The sequence below is a fragment of the Camponotus floridanus genome, unplaced genomic scaffold (genome assembly GCF_003227725.1).
Source record: "Camponotus floridanus strain SB8 unplaced genomic scaffold, Cflo_v7.5 scaffold210, whole genome shotgun sequence".
Taxonomy (NCBI): domain Eukaryota; kingdom Metazoa; phylum Arthropoda; class Insecta; order Hymenoptera; family Formicidae; genus Camponotus; species Camponotus floridanus.
Window position 1 is genome coordinate 85,543 of NW_020229338.1, and position 22,972 is coordinate 108,514.

The window sequence follows — 22,972 nt, forward strand, 5'->3', positions numbered from 1 at the left end:
AAAATTTTTGTATTGTTATTATTTAAAAAGAGATGACACGAATATTGTAATATTATTTACAATTTATTAAATTTTAAAATATTTTTTAAATATGTCACTGCTCGATTATAAAGATTTAATGTTTTTTTTTAGACTTTTTAATGAATATTTAAACATCTCAAGAACTATAATAAAAACAATTTTAATATTGCTTACTTGTATCAACTATAGGCACTTTTGGATATACTGGTAAGGTCAACGAATCACTATCACTTTCATCATCGCTTTCATCAGTCTCATATTGTTTTCTGGCTCTAAATTTTCTTTGTGCTTTGTCATCGATATCGGAATTAATATCGGAATTCATTTCGACCTTTTTTAGTTTATTGCATGCTTCACCATAGGATTCTATAAAAATATGACATTTAATAATTTTTATAAACAATGTTTTTTCTAATATTTTCTAAAGACGATAGATAGCAAATTAAAAGAAATCTTGTGATGTTTACTTACCATATACACCAAATACTCGTTTAATTGGATACATCAACCTTGTTGAGGACCAATCATCTTGAGGAGTTTGTTGTCTTTTTATTGCTTTAATGATATACTGATCTGTCTTATAATTGGGATACCAACATTTGTTGGTGTTTTTTTGTATCCACTTCTCAGGTATTACTTGGATTCCATCTTCAAATTCTATTAAATGAAATGGATTGTTCAGAGCCATGTTCAAATAAATTAAATCTGAAAAAATACATGCAACGTACATGTAGAATGCATCAACGAAACATGTAAAAAATACACATATAAAGATATACATACCTTATGCAACAATGGTAGAAGTATGAATGTATCATAAAAATTGAATTTTACATATTTTGTTTTAACAAAAGTTAAAGGCCAGGCCAATAAATTTTCACATTTTGCTGTCGACTTATATATTCCTAAGAAGGAGGAATTACATGGGTCAGTATAGAGATCACTTAAATTTATGAATTTTCGACCAATAATAAAAAGATCATTAGCAGCATTAGTGACAATATTCTCTATGATAACAATCGAACCATCGTTTAAACTACAGCAGTTATTTGGATTATAAATAGATAGGGTAAAATCTTCTCTTGAAAATATTGAATATTGACAACCATTTATTCCAGGTAAGATTGGGCCCATATTATGTGTTCTATGTGCACCTATTTTTCTGTGTTTCTTTTCAAACGGTACACAATATTCCAATTCTGTTAAACGATTGTGAATTTGTTGTAAGGGACGTTTAGCTTTTCTAAGATACTGTTTCATTTTTTTAAATAATTTTCATATCGAAAAGCGCTGAATGTATCCAGAGGTCCAAATTTTCTAACATCATCTGCTAAATGAATCAGTCCATGTATATTAAAAGATATATGCTGTGGCCCATATAAAATTTTGAATGACTGCACAAAATGTTGTAGTAAAGAATCTGCATAAGTAATATGTAAAAGATCTGGAGAACACAATAACCGAATGGCTACGTGTAATGTTAAAAAATTCTTATAGATATTTTTCTTGATATAATTCTTCAAAATAATGGGACCAATATATAGGAGAAAAAGTCTGAACTCTGTAGCTTTCCATAAGCTTAAGAAATGTAATTCTCGTAGTTTACGAACAAATTCTATAGGTATCGATGATCGCATTTCAATTAAGAATCTGGAAATACTGCTTAATGATCGTGTCGGCAATCGAATATTTAATGGTCCGGATAACCAAAAATTCAAAATTTTCTTGACCACGCCAATGCAAACTAGTTGCATATAATCCAACGGGATGTTAGTTATCATTTCAAAATTCGGTATATCTGATAAAATACTCAATGCAGTGTGATGTTCTATTTGTCTTTGTACAAAAAAACTTTGTACAAAGACAAATAGAACATCACACTGGATTGAGTATTTTTGTCCGTCTAGGACAATTTATATCTGGGAAGCACATTCTCCCATTAATATATTCACCTTCAATTGTACATTTTGAACAACTAAAGTAACCGGTATGTCCTTTTGTGACAGTTACAAAAGATTTTGCGGGTGCATCAGCAATTAAGGAATCTATGGATACACGTATATGTTTTCCTTTATATTCAAGTCCTTCAGTTAAAAGAATTTTTGCCTCAGTCACAAAATCACGCAAAAATTCATTACAATCATACGGTTTCTTAGGACCAAAATAACAACCTATGATAAAAATATCACAAAAGTTGGGTCTCACCGAGCCTAAAATAGGCCACAATTGACTATTAAAAGATTTTGAAATTGGCAGTCCATCTATGCTGATTTGCACTGAAATTAAATCAATGTCATTTTGACTTTTTTGTAGGAACGTCATTAGTGCTGATCTTAAGTCATTATGAAAATATTCGCCTGGTGCAATTCTTCGTACATTAGTATATGTTGGTGTTTTCATCAATGTTTTAGAGCTTTTTGGCAAATAACTAAAGCCATGGTTTTTTAAAATTAACAATAATGCAGTAACTGCTACATGTGATATCTGAAATTGTACTGCCCAATTTATTAAATCGTCCTTAATTGATGCAGCAGTAGACAAATTTATATGGTCAGCATTTTTCTCGTTCTTAAAAATGGGTCTGATTGGACAGAAATCCTTCAACTTTGAATTACTATTGTAATCAAGATTATATGCAACATTTTCATTGAAAACATTACAATATTGTTGTGGCAGTTCATTCCTTAATGCAACATTTGTTGCCTGATCAAGCTCGCGGTTAGCATCGCTAATTACATGTATAATATCGCTTGAATTTTGTTCCTCGTGTATCTCAACAAAATCTGTTGATGACTTATTTATATTGTCGACAATTGCAATATTATGTGTATTGCGTTTTAATCGTCGATAATGTCTTTTTGACATCTCTGATAACAATTTTCGTTTTGGCATGATTGTTTTGATATATCCTACAAAATATTTAAATGTAAGATATCGAAAACTAAATATTTCGCAATATTTTGTATTTTATATCAAAATATGTTAAGACTAAGACATAAAATATTTCGTAAACTATTCAACTTTTGGCTATTTTATCCTTATAATTTTTTATAATAACTAATCATTGTCCTACTTTGTATATTACATCAAGAAAAATTTCTAATATGTATATTTGCTATACAAAATTATTTAATACGAATCGCTTCTGTCACCATATTAGATATACGATAATATATGAAGGGATAAGAACACATGCATTTTATGTGAAAGTGATATTAAATGTGCGATATGATTGTACACTTAATTTAAAATGGTTGTACACTTAATTTAAAATGGTAACTCAAATTTAAAATAATGAAGGATTGTAAAAAGCAGAATAAAATTAAAAAAAGCTTTTCAAAACACAAGAACTAAACTAATACTAAACAACTCTTAACAAATTTTACCACCAAATTAAAAATTAGAGTTCCATAATAAAATAAGTTTTATTTAAGTCCAATGTCAATCATTGTGGTATTTTCCTTTTCATTATAGAAATAAATTTCAGCAAAACAATAATGATAATAATAAAGTAATATTAGCAATATGTTGACAATATATAGCAATATGAAAACATATATCGGTATTATAAATACAACAGTTTAAAAAACTACTTTAATTTTATATTAATCACAATAAGAAATAGTGTTTATCCAGTAAGAATTTAATTTTTCTCCTTACTCTTTAATTAATCTCCTTACTTTTAAAGAAAAAAGTGAAACACTTTTATTTTCTAAATATAAAGTTGTTAAATGAGCAATGTTAACAGAATTAGTTTTTGTCATAAGTAATAAAAAACTTAATCTAATCGAACGAATTTTTACATTAATAGTATTATTAATTTAAAATTTTAATTTCTATAGCAAGTTGTATATATTTATAATATTCCATAGAATTTGATATAAAAAATAAACAAATTTGATATAAATAATAAGCATTAAAGATACTATCAAAATAAACAAAGATACTATCAAAATAAACAAAAAAAAAAGTAAAAGCAAGATTTTTAAAACAAAAAATATGTATTTTTAAAAATGTACTTAAAAATTTTATCTTCAGAACATGTCAAAAATTCAATAATACAATTTTGTTTAAAAAACATTTATTGTGTAATTTTGAATATATGTTTAATTTAATTAATATCTGAAAAAAATTAACAATATTTACATAAAATTCTGTGATGCAGTTGAAATATGTACACTTCGAGTTACGAAATTCTCATTTAATACTTCAAAGATTTTCATTTAATACGTCAAAGCCTTTACCCTTCGTTTTTTTCCTATTTTAATTAAACATATATACAAATTCTATATATACAGGGTGACCCATTTTAACTTAGGCAGCCAAATAACTCGAAAAATAAGCACACTACGAAAAAATGTTTCAGACAAAAGTTGTATGGTTTTTAGGGGGACATAAGATGGTGCCATTGGTTTGACCTTGAAGAGTCACATGAAGGTTACGTGAAGGTCATTTTAAATTTCTTAAATGGAACACCCTATATATTTTTGTATATTCTTGTAGCTTATCTTGAGAGCTTTCCAAAACACTATAAATAAACATTTTTTCATCAAGTACTTTTCGAGTTATAAGGCTCAAAATCATTTCTTAATTTTACATAAACCGTAAAATATCTAGTAAAATATTCATTTTTCGATTATCTTACCTTAATGCTTTTATGTACAAAATAATGAGAGGAATCAATTGGTGTAAAGAAAACACATAATTGTTTGAAAGAAAAAATATGTAATTTGCAATTAACAATTCCATATCTTTTTTTAAAAGCAACTGTATGTTTTCTTTACACCAATTGATTCCTCTCATTATTTTGTACGTAAAAGCATTAAGGTAAGATAATCGAAAAATGAATATTTTATTAGATATTTTATGGTTTATGTAAAATTAAAAAATGATTTCGAGCCTCATAACTCTAAAAATACTTGAGAAAAAAATGTTTATTTATAGTGTTTTGGAAAGCTCTCAAGATAAGCTATAAGAATATATAAAAATATATAGGATGTTCCATTTAAGAAATTTAAAATGACCTTCACGTAACCTTCATGTGACTCTTCAAGGTCAAACCAATGGCACCATCTTATGTCACCCTAGAAACCATACAACTTTTGTCTGAAACATTTTTTCGTAGTGTGCTTATTTTTCGAGTTATTTGGCTGCCTAAGTTAAAATGGGTCACCCTGTATATACAATTCTTATATACATATATACAATTATATATGTATACATATATACAATTATATACATTATATATGTATAGATATATACAATTATATACATATATACAATTCTTTCTTAAATAAAAAAATTTTAATTGATAAACGCATGTATATGTATATATATATATATATATATATATATATATATATATATATTCTATATGACACGCAACATTTTCTTTTCTATTATGAAGAAAATTACACAAACACAAGAATCTAATAATATTAATAAAAATTTCATAATTTTTAACGCTAATTTACATATTAAGTTAAATACAAATAGTTTATTAAAATATATTAATTAAAAAATTACGAAAAATTAATTAGTTTATATTTTGGTTATGTAAAATCTATTACATGTACATATACATATATAAAATTATCAAAAAATTTCTGATAAATAAAGTTCATAACATTTACTCTTACAATAATAGTTAATAAATTACTCTTGTATAATGCTTAAATAAATGAAATAAGTACAATTTTAAGAAAAATTTGTAAGAAAAAAAATTGAGAGCATTAGCAATATAAGAAAGAAAAAGTAATACACTAAAAGTACTTTTTAATATTGCAGCAGTAATGACAATCAATAACAAAAATAAAAATATTCGATCATAAATTGATTAAAAAAGGCTAAAAAGACCAGCGTATTGATGGAATATACGTAAATTCGCACAGTAAGAATATTCAATATAAACTAGCATCACTAACATGAAAACAAAACAATAGCAATGAAATGTGAAATAGCAATAAAATGTGTTGTACTGCCAGAAAAGTAATCTGTACATTTTTTGTAGTTACAGATCTCTCATATTATGCATTAATGAATAAAAAGTATAACACAAAACCAAAAACATAATGAGAATTTATAAAATGATTTGATATGAAAGACATACCTGACAAATCTCGATGCCAAAATTTTTGAAAGGGAACACTAGGCGTTTGAGATCTTTTTTTAAGAATTGAATTTGTACGGCAAATATCAATGCCAGAATCAAATGTAAGATATTGTAACTCTTTCGACTGGTCAAATTGCACTGCAACAGAATATTCATCAATTTATTTAGATACATGCAACTCTGAAAATATATTAATCACTAAATAAGATAATATTTGTTCGGTTCAAAGCGATAGCTACATAAAATGTAATACGATGAAAATAATTGTGGATGTAAAATGACGCTAACTAAAATACATAATGAATTTATATTATCATACTTAGTTAAAGATAATAAAATAAAAGATGATGAGACATTAAACATCGCACAAGACAAACTTTTATAATTGAAAAAGCAAGATTACAAAAAGTTATAATTATTGTTATAATTATTGTTATATTTAATAAAAATTTAATTACTAATGAAAACTCATGAAACGTACCTGACAAATCTCGATGCCAAAATTTTTGAAAGGGAACACTAGGCATTTGAGATACTTTTTTAAGAGTTGAATTTGTACGGCAAATATTAATGCCAAAATCAAATGTAAGACATTGTTGCTTTTCCGATCGATCAATTTGCACTGCTAAAGATTAATGAAGATATATCAAATTAGATATGTGCTATTTTTAAAATAGATATATCAAATATATTATTATTTATTATATATTCAGATATTACATATTACGTATCACACGATTAACCAACATGCATGCGGTCATAAAACGCATAATAATTTTGGAGTGTATATCTTATAGAATAATAAAGAAAACAAGAAAATATACTTACAAGAATTAAACGTGCAAAACAAAACGCCGAAAATTATGCACAATGCACAAATAACGCTTCGGATTTTTATGAATAAACTTGATTACTTTCTTCCACTATCACACACATTACATGTCTCGCATAACAACGTCGTTGGCGTGGCCACGTCTTCTTCTTCATCCGGCTTCGCCGAATGCCGAACTCAGCATCTCACGTGATCTCCAATTAGCCAATCGTGTGGCAGACACTAGGAGCTTTCTATTTAGGAGATACAGGGGGAGCTTTCTAATAAGGCGAAACCAGTGATGCCAGTTTCAAGACACTGCCCCCTACCACTACATGTACATGAAATAGCGCACACAAAGAAAGAGCCGTGTCCGTATCTGCGCTTTTCTACCTGAAGCTAGCCGTCGTGTACGGATACGGCTCTTTCTTTGTGTGCGCTATCTCCTGTACATGTAGTGGTAGGGGGCAGCGTCTCGAAACTGGCATCACTGGGCGACACAGTGTGACACTGTGTCACACTGAGAAATACAATGAGTGGGTGCTTCTTGGAACACATTTAACTCTTGCAGAGATCATTAGACGAAAATGAATGCAAATACAAACCTAACCCTCAGTTGTATGGTTTAAGCATATATAAAAATATATATATATATATATATATATATATATATATCTAATGGATACATATTTTTGGTAGCTATTTGGACATAAATGTTATGTAGACAATATATATCCCAATAGATAGCTTTGGTAGATTTTCAGTGGATGCATGGATATACGGACAATATATGAACATCTACTAGATATTCTTGTTAGATTTTTAGTGAACATAAATATTTCGATACTATGTGCAGATCCACAAGATATCTTTGTTAGATATTTAGTAGACATGGATTTGTGGACGATGTACGGATATCCAGTGGATATCCTTGTTAGATATTTAGTAGACATGGATTTGTGAACGATGTATGGATATCCAGAGGATATCCTTGATAGATTTTCAGTGGACATGGATTTGTGGACGATGTATGGATATCCAATGGATATCCTTGACAGATTTTCAGTGGACATGGATTTGTGGACAATGTATAGATATCCAGTGGATATCCTTGATAGATTTTCAGTGGACATAGATTTGTGGACGATGTATGGATATCCAGTAGATATTACCATTGGATATTCAGAATATATAGATATTTAGATATCTATTAAATATTTATTAAATATTCATAGTGGATATGGACATTATATGGATATGTAGATATCCAGTAGATATCTCTTAGATATCTACTTCTGTGTGGATATATATATATATATAAAATATGTAATAAGTGAATAATAATAATATAATTATCATAAAAGTTTAATACAAGTTTGTTGCGTATCGTAATAAATATTATTTTAAAAGGCAGCATCAACATATATAGTACATCCTCCTACAACTTAAAATATATTTCTAATTTTACAAATATGATGTTACTCTTTTCCTACTTCCATGCAACATCTAAACCTTATTCTTCCAAGTAATCTATTCATACAAGTTATGATTACGCAAAAAAGATTATTTATGTTCATAATTATATATAAGTATGTATATCTATAACTCTATAATTCTATAGTACATAATTATTGTATACATACATATTCATATACATACATACATATACATTGTGACGTTGCCGTCCTTTAAAGCGTCCATCTGCCCCGAGATTTTACGGGGCGCAGGCCGAGCGGCCGCGCCAGAATCAACCTCGAGAGAACGTTATCTAAAAATCCCCGGAGAGACGAGCGATATCGTATTTTGTACGAATTTTTATTAATTATATCGATATGTTTCTTTGTTTGTAATAAACGACAACGGGCACCTCGCCGGAGAAGATCCGGAGGACCGGAAGCACATCAAGGAAGATTGCAGCAGGACGCTTAACGACAGCGAACGGAGGAGATAATAGCGGATGAAAGGACGATACCACGGGAATTTACCCACGTCCCAGGAAGGAGGACAGAAGTCCGATCGACGCTACCCTCCGAGGAGGACAGGCGACAGCGGAGCCTCCAACGGGCTTGTACCGGGGCCCGCGACAGCAATTATACGAGGGTAGTTCGAAAAGTTCTCGGCCTGGCAAAGAAAACACATGATTTCCAGCAAAAATCTTTTTTATTTTTCAACATAGTTCCCTTTCAACTCAATACATTTAGACCAACGATGTTCTAATTTTTTTATACCCTCAGTATAATACGATTTGTTTAAGCCTCCAAAATAAGCATCCGTCTCAGCGATGACCTCCGCATTTGACGTGAATTTTTTTCCATCAAGCCATTTTTTCATATTCGGAAACAAAAAGAAGTCACTGGGAGCTAAATCTGGCGAGTACGGTGCGTGTGGTAACAATTCGAAACGCAATTCATGGAGCTTTGCAACTGCAATTGAAGACGTGTGAGCGGGTGCATTGTCGTGATGGAAAAGCACTTTTTTCTTTGCCAAATGAGGACGTTTGGTTTTAATAGCATCGTTCAATTGCTCCAGCAATGCTGCATAATATTCCCCATTGATGGTTTTGCCTTTTTCTAGATAATCTATGAACACCACACCTTGCGAATCCCAAAAAACAGTCGCCATGACTTTTCCGGCTGATGGAACTGTTTTTGCCTTCTTTGGAGCACTTCCACCCGCTTCCACCCATTATTTTGATTGTTGTTTCGTCTCTGGCGTGTAATGGTGAATCCATGTTTCATCGACAGTGATAAATCGTCGCAGAAATTCGGTTGAATTGCGTTTAAACAAGTCCAAGCACTCTTGAGAAATGTTCGTTTGAATGCGTTTCTGATCGACCGTTAACAAACGCGGCACCCATCGCGCTGAGAGCTTTCTCATATGCAAATGTTCATGTAAGATATTGTGAACACGATCTATTGAGATGTTTGCAATGTTAGAAAGCTCACGCACTTTTACTCGTCGATCATTTAACACGCTATCGTGGATTTTTTGAATGATTTCCTCATTCGTGGCGGTTTTCGGGCGACCCGAACGTTCATCGTCAAAGATGGATGAACGGCCACGTTTAAATTCAGCAGCCCATTTCTTCACTGTTGAAAATGATGGAGAAGAGTCTCCCAAAGTGGAATCCAGCTCGTTTTTTATTTCTGTTGCCGTTAATCCTTTTAAAACGAAATATTTTATGACTGCGCGATATTCAATTTTATCCATTTTTGGAGAAGTATCAAATCTTGTCTGTTTTACTCGAGCACAGTAAACAAACTAGCGAACGAATCTGTCTGAAACTGTGCGGTACGCCCTCTGAGGGATTAAACTTGAGAAAAATCATAGCCATTTGATATTCTTAGCAACATCTCTATATTAGGCCGAGAACTTTTCGAACTACCCTCGTATAATTCAAATCGAATTAATTGCGTGCGAAGCGCTAAAAGCGCCGCGGATCTCGCGAGGCGCTAGGACCTCTCGCGTGCCGTATCCTGATTGGCCGCGGGGCTGCGCACCCCACTAAGCGGTCATTGACGCCGCTATCGACCCCGGACCGCGAGATCCCAGGATCATTCTGGTGCGGACGCTTATTAATAGCAGTTCAATTGTGGTCTCGTTGTCTAGTCCGAAATAATTGTGTGTCGTTGCTGCCGAGAGACCGAGCAGAGGACGAGGCCGAGGACTATCCCCACGGGAGGAAGCGTTGTCGGTGAGGTTGTCCATCTTTTCGTATAAGCCACGTACGCGATTTCGTCCACATGCCGGCCGTTCTGCCGCCGTCGCCATCTTTTTCGTGTTTCGCGACCGCTCGAGCCGTTTGCCGAGACGGTGATATTTCGTGAATTTGTCGGGCGACCGGAGGCAAGCGACCGAGGAAGGACCATTGTAACGTCGGCGATAAATTGATAAGGCAACGTTCGTCTCTCTCCGGGTTTCGGGTGTTCTTAACGCGAAGCTATCGACCGGCGAATATCGACCGCGTGCGCGAAGGATCGTTAAAGCGAATACCGCCCGGGTTGTCGTACCGCTATTGTCGCCGCGTAGAACCACCCGTGGCGTATCTCAGGGCGATTTTTGAATGTCTGATTGCGTGTATGTCGTCGTTAATTGTAAGAGTGCGTCTGAGCGTGTTTGATATTTCCTTGTAGAGTGAGCGTGAAAGTATTTGCGTCATTGTCGCGCTTATTACGCCGCCGAAAAGAGCGTAATAAAGGATAACAGAATATGGTCGTCTTTGTCGCGCTTATTACGCTGTCGAATGGCGCGTAATAAATAATATGTAGCGTCTGCCGAATTTATCGTGGTGCGAGATAATCGCCAGAGTCTTGAGAGTAAAATTGAGCGATTCGGGCGGAAGAAAGAGGCGAGATATCGGCGGAGAAAATTCTCCATCTGCCGTCGGCTATAACAGTTTGAGAATAGCGTTCGCCTATCGCATACATTATCCGCCTTCGCAAAATTATTCCGTATTTTCGGCTACTTATGTTGTCGAATTATTAAGCTGCCGATTTGTTTCGCGAACTAGGAAATTGCGGGGAAAATTCCGTTGCGATAAGTTGTAGATCTGGCTACCGAAATTACGCTATCGTTTGAATAATATCCGCGACTATTCTCGTGCCGAAAATCTCTGATATTCCGTGAAGCCTCGCTCTGTCCCGCAAATTCCGGCCATAAAAACGGGTTCGGATGAATACTCGAATTGTCTTAACGCTCTCGTTTTCGTTGTCGAATGCGAGCAGATCCTTGTTCAGAATACCGTCGCGACTTTCGTGCCAGGATTAAGTATATTGTATTTTTCGCTCCCGTATTTCGTATGAATTTGTCGTGAAGCATCGTTTTTTTTTGTTAGTTGATTCGTTCTCGTTTTCTTTCGGAAAGTTAATAGCGAACTAATATCTTTGTAAGGAACTGTTAATCTCAGTTCAATTATCGCTTATTATTGTTTGCTGAGTCATTGTTCAAAACCGATCCAATTCGTATTATTGATTTGTTAATTATTCACTCGTAGTGTTACTTTATTTTTCTAGTAATAAACTTGTTATTTTTTTTTGTTCAAATCGCGTAATTTATTTAAGCGTTCGTCTCGCTTGGTTATCGATTGTCGTGTTGTCGTCCGTTAATTCCGCGAAGACTCGCATAATCAATTAACTTTCTCTAATAACCCCTCCCCTCTACCGTTAGGCGAGCTAGTCGGCCCGTGGCGAAGAAGACTATCGTTTTCTTTTATTGTCTTTCGGCTTTTCGCGAAAACTGATGCGTGAAAGACCGCATCTGGCGCCCAGCTTTTCGATATATCGATACGGTCTCCGCTCCGCCGCGGCTCGCGCGAGGACGTCCTCCATCCCTGTTCCTCCGAGCGCGGGTATAATCATTTCGTTATTGTTTTCGACGGCGTTTTCACTCCCCCGCGCACGCTCCCATCCAACATCTCGGGGAGTGTCGCAATTCATTTTGAATTTCAATTGAATAAACGTCGCAACATATACCGGGTGTTTCAGACCACCCGTCCCACCCTTTTAAAACGTAGGGATGTGCTTGTACAAAAAAATGGCTCAGACGAAATTTGCATGATTTCGAGGGATCTATCTGATGGTGACCTTGAATTCGACCTTGAGATCGACCTTCAAGGTTATTTGAAGGTCAAAGTGTTTTTTTTAATGGGAACCCCTATTTTTGATTCTTATAGCTGACCTCGAGAGCTTTCCAAAACACTATAATAAAATATTTTTCCCTCAAGCATTTATCGAGTTATGAGGCTTCAAATCATTTCTTAATTTTACATAAACCGTAAAATATCTTGTAAAATATTCACTTTTCGATTATTTTACCTTAATACTTTTATGTACAAAATAATGAGAGGAATCAATTGGTGTAAAGAAAACATACAGTTGTTTTTAAGAAAAAATATGTAATTGTTAATTGCAAATTACATATTTTTTCTTAAAAATAACTATGTGTTTTCTTTACACCAATTGATTCCTCTCATTATTTTGTACATAAAAGTATTAAAGCAAGATAATCGAAAAATGAATATTTTACTAGATATATTACGGTTTATGTTAAATTAAGAAATGATTTCAAGACTCATAACTCAAAAAGTACTCAATAAAAAAATATTTTATTATAGTGTTTTGGAAAGCTCTCGAGATAAGCTACAAGAATATGTAATAAAAAACGGGGTGTTCCATTTAAAAAAATCGACGTGACCTTCACATGACCTTGAAACAAAAATTCAAGGTCAAACCAATGAAACCCTTTTATGGCCCCCTTGAAACCATACAATTTTTGTCTAAAACATTTTCATGTAAAATGTAAGGGAACGGAAATATTTGGGGTGATAGATTAAAATGGGTCACCCTGTATATACAGGGTGTTCGAGCAGATCGGGGCCAAATTTTAAAGAGTGATTCTTCATGATAAAATAAGATAAAAATCAAGAGTAAAAACATTTCGACGGAGGCTTCCTTTTTTAATTATAAACGTTTAAAGATTTACATAAAAGACACGGCAATCCGCCTGAAGCACGGCAATCCGCCCATCTCGGACGTGCGTAGGTTACGTCGCTAAAATCGTTATCAAAATATACCGTGATACATAAGTACAGAAGCTTACCTCTAGCAGTTGATGTAAAATCTGCGATATTCGACACTCTGCGTACAACAGAATGGTGGGCATTTTGAACATTTATTATAATGTTCTTCTACGTTATTATACAGACAACAAAAGTGCAATGAATATTTTTGGTGAACATTCGTGTTTGTGAGTTTTTGTGTGGACATTCGCGCGGAAGAACAATTGCCCTACCGTTGAAGAACAATACCCTATGAAATATTATTAATTATTTATGTGAGCAGATTTGTATGAAGTAAAATATTGCCGTGTCGAATATCGCAGATTTTACATCAGCTGCTACGAGGTAAGCTTCTGTACTTATGTGTCACGGTATATTTTGGTAACGATTTTAGCGATGTAACCTACGCACGTCCGAGATCGGCGGATTGTCGTGCCTCAGGCGGATTGCCGTGCCTTTTATGTAAATCTTTAAACGTTTATAATTAAAAAAGGAAGCCTCCGTCGAAATGTTTTTACTCTTGATTTTTATCTTATTTTATCATGAAGAATCACTCTTTAAAATTTGGCCCCGATCTGCCCGAACACCCTGTATATATATATATATATGTATACACACACACACACACACGCGCGCGCGCACACACACAAATACATATACATATATGTACATATGTGTGTGTGTGTGTGTGTGTGCTCGCGCGCGCGTGCGTGTGCGTGCGTGCATGTGTGTGTAGAAATTTACATATTTTACTGCGCAACCATAATTATAGTTACATAGACATTTATTACATTTGCCTTCGTAGACACAAATATAATTACACAGAAATATTCCCTACATGTGTAATGATAATTATATGTATATATATGTATATATGTGTGTATGTGTGTGTGTAGAAATTATCATATTTGACTGCGCAACCATAATTATAGTTACGTAGACATTTATTACATTTGTCTGCGTAGACACAAATATAGTTACGCAGAAATATTCCTTACATGTATAATGATAATTATACATATACCTATATATACAGGGTCTACCAAAAGTGTGGAAACCCCTAAATATCTCGGAAAATATACGTTTTACAGAAAAGTGTTTCCAACAAAAGTTGTAGGGTTTAAGAAGATCTATATACTGATTCTATCAGTTTGACCTTGGATGGCGTCGTCAAGGTCAGGTCAAGGTCACATTGACTTTTTTAAATGACACCCCCTACATTTGATTGCATATTCTTATAGCTTAATTCAAGAGCTTTCCAAAACACTATAATAATGTTCATTTTTATTAAGTACTTTGCGAGTTATGAGGGTTGAATGATAGAGTAGCGCCGGTATTAACATTATCCAAGGTGTACTACATGGAGGTTACTCGCTCGGATTTGCATCTGTTGTGTGTGTGATCCAGCTAACTAAGGCAAGATCGATTCCTCAACATATCCTCATATTTCGCTGAAGTCAAATTGCCAATAAAAATTGCTCCATAAAACGTGTATGAAACGTCTCGTTAGTTCCTTCATTTACCGCTATGTGACGCACTACATGCAGTCTAACTCGCATTTAAAATTCAACTAAGAATGTATAAAGCTATCAAAGAACGAGCACCTTCTAACTTCAGCTTTGAGCAAGCAGAAATTAATTGTTATCGTCCAAATACAACGTACGATTAATTAAAATTAAACGTTTTAAAAATGGCTGGCGACTTGTCGGAACGTGAAAGAATCACTATCCTCATGATGCGTGGATGGGGTGATAACGAAAGATCGTTCTCTGATGTCGTTCGATTATTTAATGACACGTATCCGAACCGTCGAATTAATAAGTCCACTGTGTTAAAAACAATAGAACGTTTTAGACAAACTGGTAGCGTAAGAAATCGCTCTAAGTCAGGAAGACCATTGTCTGCAACCAACGAAGAAAAACAACTTGATGTTCTGCAGACATTTATTGAAGATCCCAATTCTAGTGTTCAGAGAGTCGCTCAAACTCACGATATTGCTCCCATGTCGGTTTGGAGAATTTTAAAGAAGAACAAGTTCCATCCATATAAATTGCAATACGTTCAAGAATTGCAAAACAGAGATGAGGAGCGTCGTATACATTTCTGTGAAAGAATGATGGCACTAATAGATGTCCGGCCCATCTTCCCTTATCAAATTGTTTTCACAGACGAGGCAACTTTTACCTTAACGGGAGAAGTTAATAATCAAAATTTTCGTTTCTGGTCAGATGAGAATCCGAATTGGGTGCGGGAAACTCACACACAACATCCACAAAAAATAAATGTATGGTGCGGAATAATAGATGGCTATTTAATAGGGCCGTTTTTTTTTGAAGAATATTTGAACGCTCAAAGGTATGAGAGATTACTTGTTGATCAAATAATTCCAGCCATACAGAATACTTTTCCAAATAATTTCCAAGAAATATGGTTTCAGCATGATGGAGCTCCTGCTCATTTTGGTGCAGGACCACGTCGTATTTTAAATGAGACTTTTCCGCTACGGTGGATAGGAAGAAGGAACGGAAATGAGGGAGGAGAGGATTGGCCACCTCGGTCACCAGATCTAACTCCTCTTGATTATTATCTATGGGGATATCTGAAGAGTAAGGTTTACAGAACAAAACCTAAAACCATTCACGAATTGATACAGCGAATAAGGGATGAAATGGCTTTGATACCTTTTGAAACGAATCGTAAAGTCATTTCTACATTCTACCAAAGATTAGCATATTGTCAGGAAGTAAATGGCAGCCACTTTCAGCATTTACTTTAACACATTGAAACACATTTGCAATCGTTTGGTGCAACCTAACCTGATCTCTGTATACACGCACCGCACGCACGCACACGCACACATTTCGAACAATTATTATGATAAATGAGCATCCACAAATTTATTTACTGTTTACTATGTCGATTGCTTTCCAGGTCTTTAAATGCTCGATTGTAATTTGGTTGGGTCTTTGCTTTTGCTGACTGGATCCACGACCGATCTTGCCTTAGTTAGCTGGATCACACACACAACAGATGCAAATCCGAGCGAGTAACCTCCATGTAGTACATCTTGGATAATGTTAATACCGGCGCTACTCTATCATTCAACCCTCATAACTCGCAAAGTACTTAATAAAAATGAACATTATTATAGTGTTTTGGAAAGCTCTTGAATTAAGCTATAAGAATATGCAATCAAATGTAGGGGGTGTCATTTAAAAAAGTCAATGTGACCTTGACCTGACCTTGACGTCGCCATCCAAGGTCAAACTGATAGAATCAGTATATAGATCTTCTTAAACCCTACAACTTTTGTTGGAAACACTTTTCTGTAAAACGTATATTTTCCGAGATATTTAGGGGTTTCCACACTTTTGGTAGACCCTGTATATATATATATATACTATATTATACGGTATTATTTATACTACGATTTTATAACTTTTAACGACAATATCACTATCGTTATCGTGTATTATACACATATTTTAACATCAAAATATATATACAATAATGCTATCGTCGTTAATATAAGTTATAAAATCGGAGCATTGTACATATTGTTAGAAAGCATTTATAATATTGTAAACTTACCTCAACAAACTTTATATGTATCTATCTCAGCTTCTCTCTTGAATATTTCTTTCTTAATCGCAAAATCTTAATCATTCACAATCTTAATCGTGTACTTATATTTAATCGTGTATTTACACTTAATCGTGTACTTACACTTAATCATGTACTTACACTTAATCGTGTACTTAATACTTCGCGTATTAACACTTAATCATTTACTATTTTATCGCAGTCAAACTGGAAATGGCAGGCTCTCATCAGTACAACGAAATTTATATCGTTATCTCCTACCACATCGTAGGCATAACAGACATACCATAGATCAGGAGTGTCGAAGGTCCGGCCCATGGACCAGACGTTCGATTCCCTGCCATAGATGTAGCTAGATTTACGTTTTGGAGTGAGTTAAAAATATTTCTATATCTATGATAAAACGAGAGAACCTGCATACAATACAAATTATTACAATTACATTGTAGCAATATCTCTGTAATGTTCCATTGCAATTTTGCAAATTGCAATGAAACATTACAAAGACATTGCAAAGAACAAATTGCCAACACAGTTGCAAGATAACGTAAATATTTCGGAAAAAATTTTAAATTAAAATTTTACAATTATATATTTTTAAAATAAAACATATAGGAAATATGCAAACTATAGATAATAAACTAAACTATTCAATTTTTACTTATTTTATCCTTATAATTGTTTAAATATTATAAAATCCATTTATATAAAAAAGTAAGGTTCACTTAAAGAGCTTTATTTAAAAAAAAATGAAATTTTTAATCTTCAAATCTCTAAAATATAAAACTTTTAAACTTATAAAAGTTATAAATTTTTACTTATAAGAAATATAATACATAATTAGCATCTGCTCAAAATCATTCAATTTTTTTATATGTAATAACTTTTCATATAACATATTATATAATTTTTTACAAATTAATAAAGTTTATAATAATCAAGTATATAATAAACATTGAGAAAGTATATAAAGTAATAGATAAAGTAATAGATATCTAAAGTATATAAAGTAATAGATATCTCATGCTATATAGTACATTACAATAAATGAAGATGAAAATCTAAATATTTCAATTTCTATATCTTCTTAATAAATAAAATTGTGAAAAAAGTATTATAATACTTTTAGATTTGGTATGATGCAACAAAAATATTGATTACGTTGTATAATTGTGTAATATAATAATAATAATAATGAAAAATTTATTAGTATGATTAAGCAAGCACAATAGACACAAAAATAAAAAAACTATAAATACAGTGTCATATAAAATTATAATATATGACATAGATCTACAAAACATAATATTGTGTTAAAAATTTATTTTAATGAAAAAGTTGTAGAACATCAAACTAAAAATAAGTTTAATATTAATACATAAAAATAACGTCAAAAACTCAGCTGGTTTGTTTTTAATTTGAACCATTGAGAAGAATGTGAAGTAAATCAAAATGTATAGAGCTCTATTACTTCAATTTGAATAATTAAAATATATTTATATCAGAACATGTGAATGATTTTAATTATACTCCTCATTATTTAATATAGTATTTATATACTTATTTTATATAATATAATTTATGTAATATATTTTAATAATATATTTTATATAATATATTTTAATAATATATTTTATAATATATTTTATATAATATAATTTATATATGTAGATAGTTTCAAATTGGTTTTAGTCAATAAAAACACGGAAAAAGAGTAGAATATTATATGAACAAGTCTAATTGTAAGATATATTAAAATCAATTCTTCTCGAAATGCATCTTTTAATATATCTAGTTGGATAAAGTGACTACATAATATTCAACATGACAATAAATTATAGAATATAAATTATAGATAATTATAAATATAATAAATAATATAAATTATAAATTATAGAATATTTAAAGGCACTCAGATTTTTCAAAATTAAATATATAAAACATTTGCTTAACTAAAAATAAATTTCTAATTATAATTAACTTTAAAGAAGAATAATCTATTAAAATGTTATAAGATAATTATACTTTTACAATTATATTATATTATAATTAATATACATAGTACAGTATTTACAGCGACGAAGGACAGACGTATTTATTCTCTGCTCTAGTCTCGTACGTTTCTCGATTTAATTTTATTTCTATCGATCATGAATGGTAGAAAAACGTGCAAGGGCTGTGGTACAATCGTTGTAAAATCAATTGGCTGCAAAACCTGCGGTATTGCATCTCATCCTGCATGCTTCTCCCGCACTGGACACCCTCATTTTAATGGTCAATTTGGAGATTGCTCGGGATTGCTTCGACATCCCGCGCGTCGCAACAGATAGATATGAACTCCACTCTTCTCGATGCAATGAAAGATTTATTGCATGCTGAGTTCAAAGACTTTCGCAGGGAGATGAGAGAATTGTATCGGGCTGAAATTGATAAATTGAATAACGATCCAGGGATCCAGGGATTGTGCAATAGAGTGGAGCAACTCGAAAACCTCTTGAATAAGTCGCAGCCTCAGGCATCATCATTTTTTGGAGGAGGACATCATTGAAGAGCTGGAGGATAGAGAGAGAAGGGCAGCAAACCTAATCTTTTACAATATGGATGAAGCTGAGGACGGGGGCTGTAACGACGTTGATCTTGCTAGTGAGATTATTCGGAAGATTAATTCAGGGAAAACTCCTCAGATAAATAAAATTTTAAGATTAGGCCAAAAGCGCCTAGGTCACTCTAGACCGTTGCGTGTTTCTCTTCCTTAAAAACAAGAAGCTTTGTTTATACTTCGGAATAAGTACCGTTATGCTGGCCCTATAAAAATCTCACAAAACCAAACGTTAAAACAGAGGAAACATCTACATGAATTACAATCTCAACTGAAATCACTCATCGATACGGGTGAAACGAACACACTGTCTTTCGGTTGAGGAAGTAAAATCGTCTAATGCAGATATTTTATTAATTGGCGATTATAATCTGCCTAATGCGTTTTGATCTAACAATGATAATCGTTCTAATCATTATCATATGACAGAACAGGCAAATACAATATTACATTTTTTTAATGAATTCAATCTTCGCCAATATAATAATATTGTCAACATAAATCGTAATATACTCGATCTTGTCTTTTCTTATTTGCGGGATGTCTCGGTTCATCCGATATCGGAGTCAATATGTACCTGTGATCATTACCATCCTGCCATCACAATCTCTTTGCCGATGTCAACGGGACCATTGTCCTTTTCATCGCTCTCTGAATGGAGGTTTAACTTCAAGCGTGCTAATTATGAAGAGATAAATAATTACTTAGGAAATATTATGTGGGATGATGAACTAAGTCATCTGGATGTTAATAGCGCGATAGATTTTATAGTCACCTCGATTACGCAATTACTGCTTTTATTCCAAGATACTTGCCGCGAAGATCGACTTATCCCGCCTGGTTTTCTAAAGATCTAATAATTCTTACTAAAGAAAAGAAATTCGCTCATTATAAATTTAAAAATACGCAACGCTACTCGGACTATCTTGCATTCTCTCAGTTAAGAGCCAGATGCAATTCTCTCTCGTCGAAGTGCTGGAAGGTTTATATTCGGAGGTCAGAACATGCAATTTCTAGCAATGTGAAAGTATTTTGGAACTTTATTAGTTCCATGTCCTTGTTTAAGTCGTCAACACCTTTTATTTGTCATAATGGCCGTGTTATTGAAGACGGTACCGCGATTGCCAATTGTTTTGCGAACTTTTTTGAATCCGTGTAATCACTTGGTAATGGGAGCAGTATTGGGAAGTCGAGGTACAATCATGACTTAAATATATTAAACATCGATGTCACTATAAGTGACATTTTTAATAGCATTAATTCTCTGCATGACGGTTTTGCCCCGGGTGCGGATGGCATTCATCCAGTTTTTCTTACATCATGTAACTTTGTAATGTCGAGAGTGCTCTGGTTGATTTTTGAGAAGTCTTTGTCGTGCGGTATTTTTCCGAGCTTGTGGAAATTGTCCATTGTCACTCCAGTATTTAAAGATGGTGATAGGTCTTTAGTCTCCAACTACAGATCGATAAGCAAACAAAACCCGATGCCAAAGATTTTCGAGAACATTGTTGCCGGAAAACTCTCGGCGCTGTCAAAAAATGCATTAATCGATGAGCAACACGGCTTTGTGGCTGGTCACTCTACTGTAACCAATCTACTTATTTACCATGATTTTATAATTTCTGCCGTTGAGGAGAGCTCACAAATTGATGCGGTATACACTAACTTTCGGAAAGCTTTTGACAACGTTGATCACGCCGTATTATTACGCAAATTGCAGGCATTTGGGATCGGCGGATTATGGTTGAAATGGTTATCGGATTTTGTGACGGATAGACTGCAGGTTGCTAAGTTTAATAATTGCTTTTCTCGAACCATTCTTGCTTCTTCGGGGGTGCCTCAAGGCTCGCACTTAGGACCGCTCTTATTTAATATATTTATTAATGATATTAAGAAAGTATTTGAGAACTGTAATTTTCTGTTATACGCAGATGACTTGAAAATTTTCGGCCGTGTTACAACCTCCGATGATGCGCGGCTTCTGCAGTCTGATCTCTACCGACTTGATCATTGATATTCTGAGAATGGCTTGCGCTTTAACTTAACTAAATGCCAAGTGATTCACTTCACCCGCAAAAGATATGTAAACAAGCACGTGTATTTTTTAAACGGAGTCCCTCTCGGCTGACTCCATTCGTGACCTGGGGGTTATCTTTTGCTCGAACCTGTTTTTTGAACTCCATATTCAGACATTGGTGAATCGTGCATACAGAAAACTAGGCTTCATGCGTTCATGTAAATATTTTCATAATATCTCCACACTAAGGTTACTGTTTTGCGCTTTGGTTAGACCACACCTTAAATATGCTGTTACGGTGTGGGCTCCATATCAAACATAGTATTGCTTAATGATTGAAAGCATTCAACACCGCTTTCTTCGGAGAGTCAGTTTTCTCACGGACAATCCTATGCACTATTCGGACCATAATTATGTTTGAATAATGAATTTGCTTAATCTCGAAACACTGGAAAATAGAAGGAGATTTTTTGATATTCTACTTCTCTTTAAATTAATTAATGGGTATATAACCTGTCCTGATCTTACTGGCCGTATTGGACTGCACGCCCCTGTCAAATCATTGAGAGTTAACTCTATCTTTCATGAGGAGTCGCACCGTATATCCTATGGCAGATTTAAACCCCTTAACCGAATATGCCTATTGTCTAACGAAATATCTAATCGAATTGATTTTTTTCACGGCTCTCTTAACAAATTTAGATGCTCTCTATCCAAATGTTTATACTAGCCCTTCCGCTGTAAAAAAATTGTAATGTACGAGGTGTGTTTAAAAAAAAGGTGACTTTTTATTTTTCTCGAAAAATATTTATTTATTCATCAATATCTATTTTGTCCCCTTCAAAGTAATCCCCCTCAGATATTATACACTTGTGCCAGCGCTTTTTCCAATCCTCAAAGCACTTTTGATATGCGCTTTTTGGTATGGTCTCGAGCTCTTCCAGCGGTCTTTATCTCCTCAATCGTGGCAAATCTCCGTCCTTTCATGGGTCTTTTCAGTTTTGGGAACAAGAAAAAGTCGCAGGGGGCCAAGTCCGGTGAATACGGTGGCTGAGGCATGGTTACGGTGTTGACTTTGGCCAAAAAATCATGAACAAGCAACGACGTGTGAGCTGGCAATTTCGAAATAAACTTCGCCGCCACATGTTGCATGCCCAAAACACCCGAAAAAATTGCATGGCATGAGCCAACCGATATGCCGACATCCTCAGCAACTTCTCTAATAGTGATTCGACGATAACAATTTTCTCCAT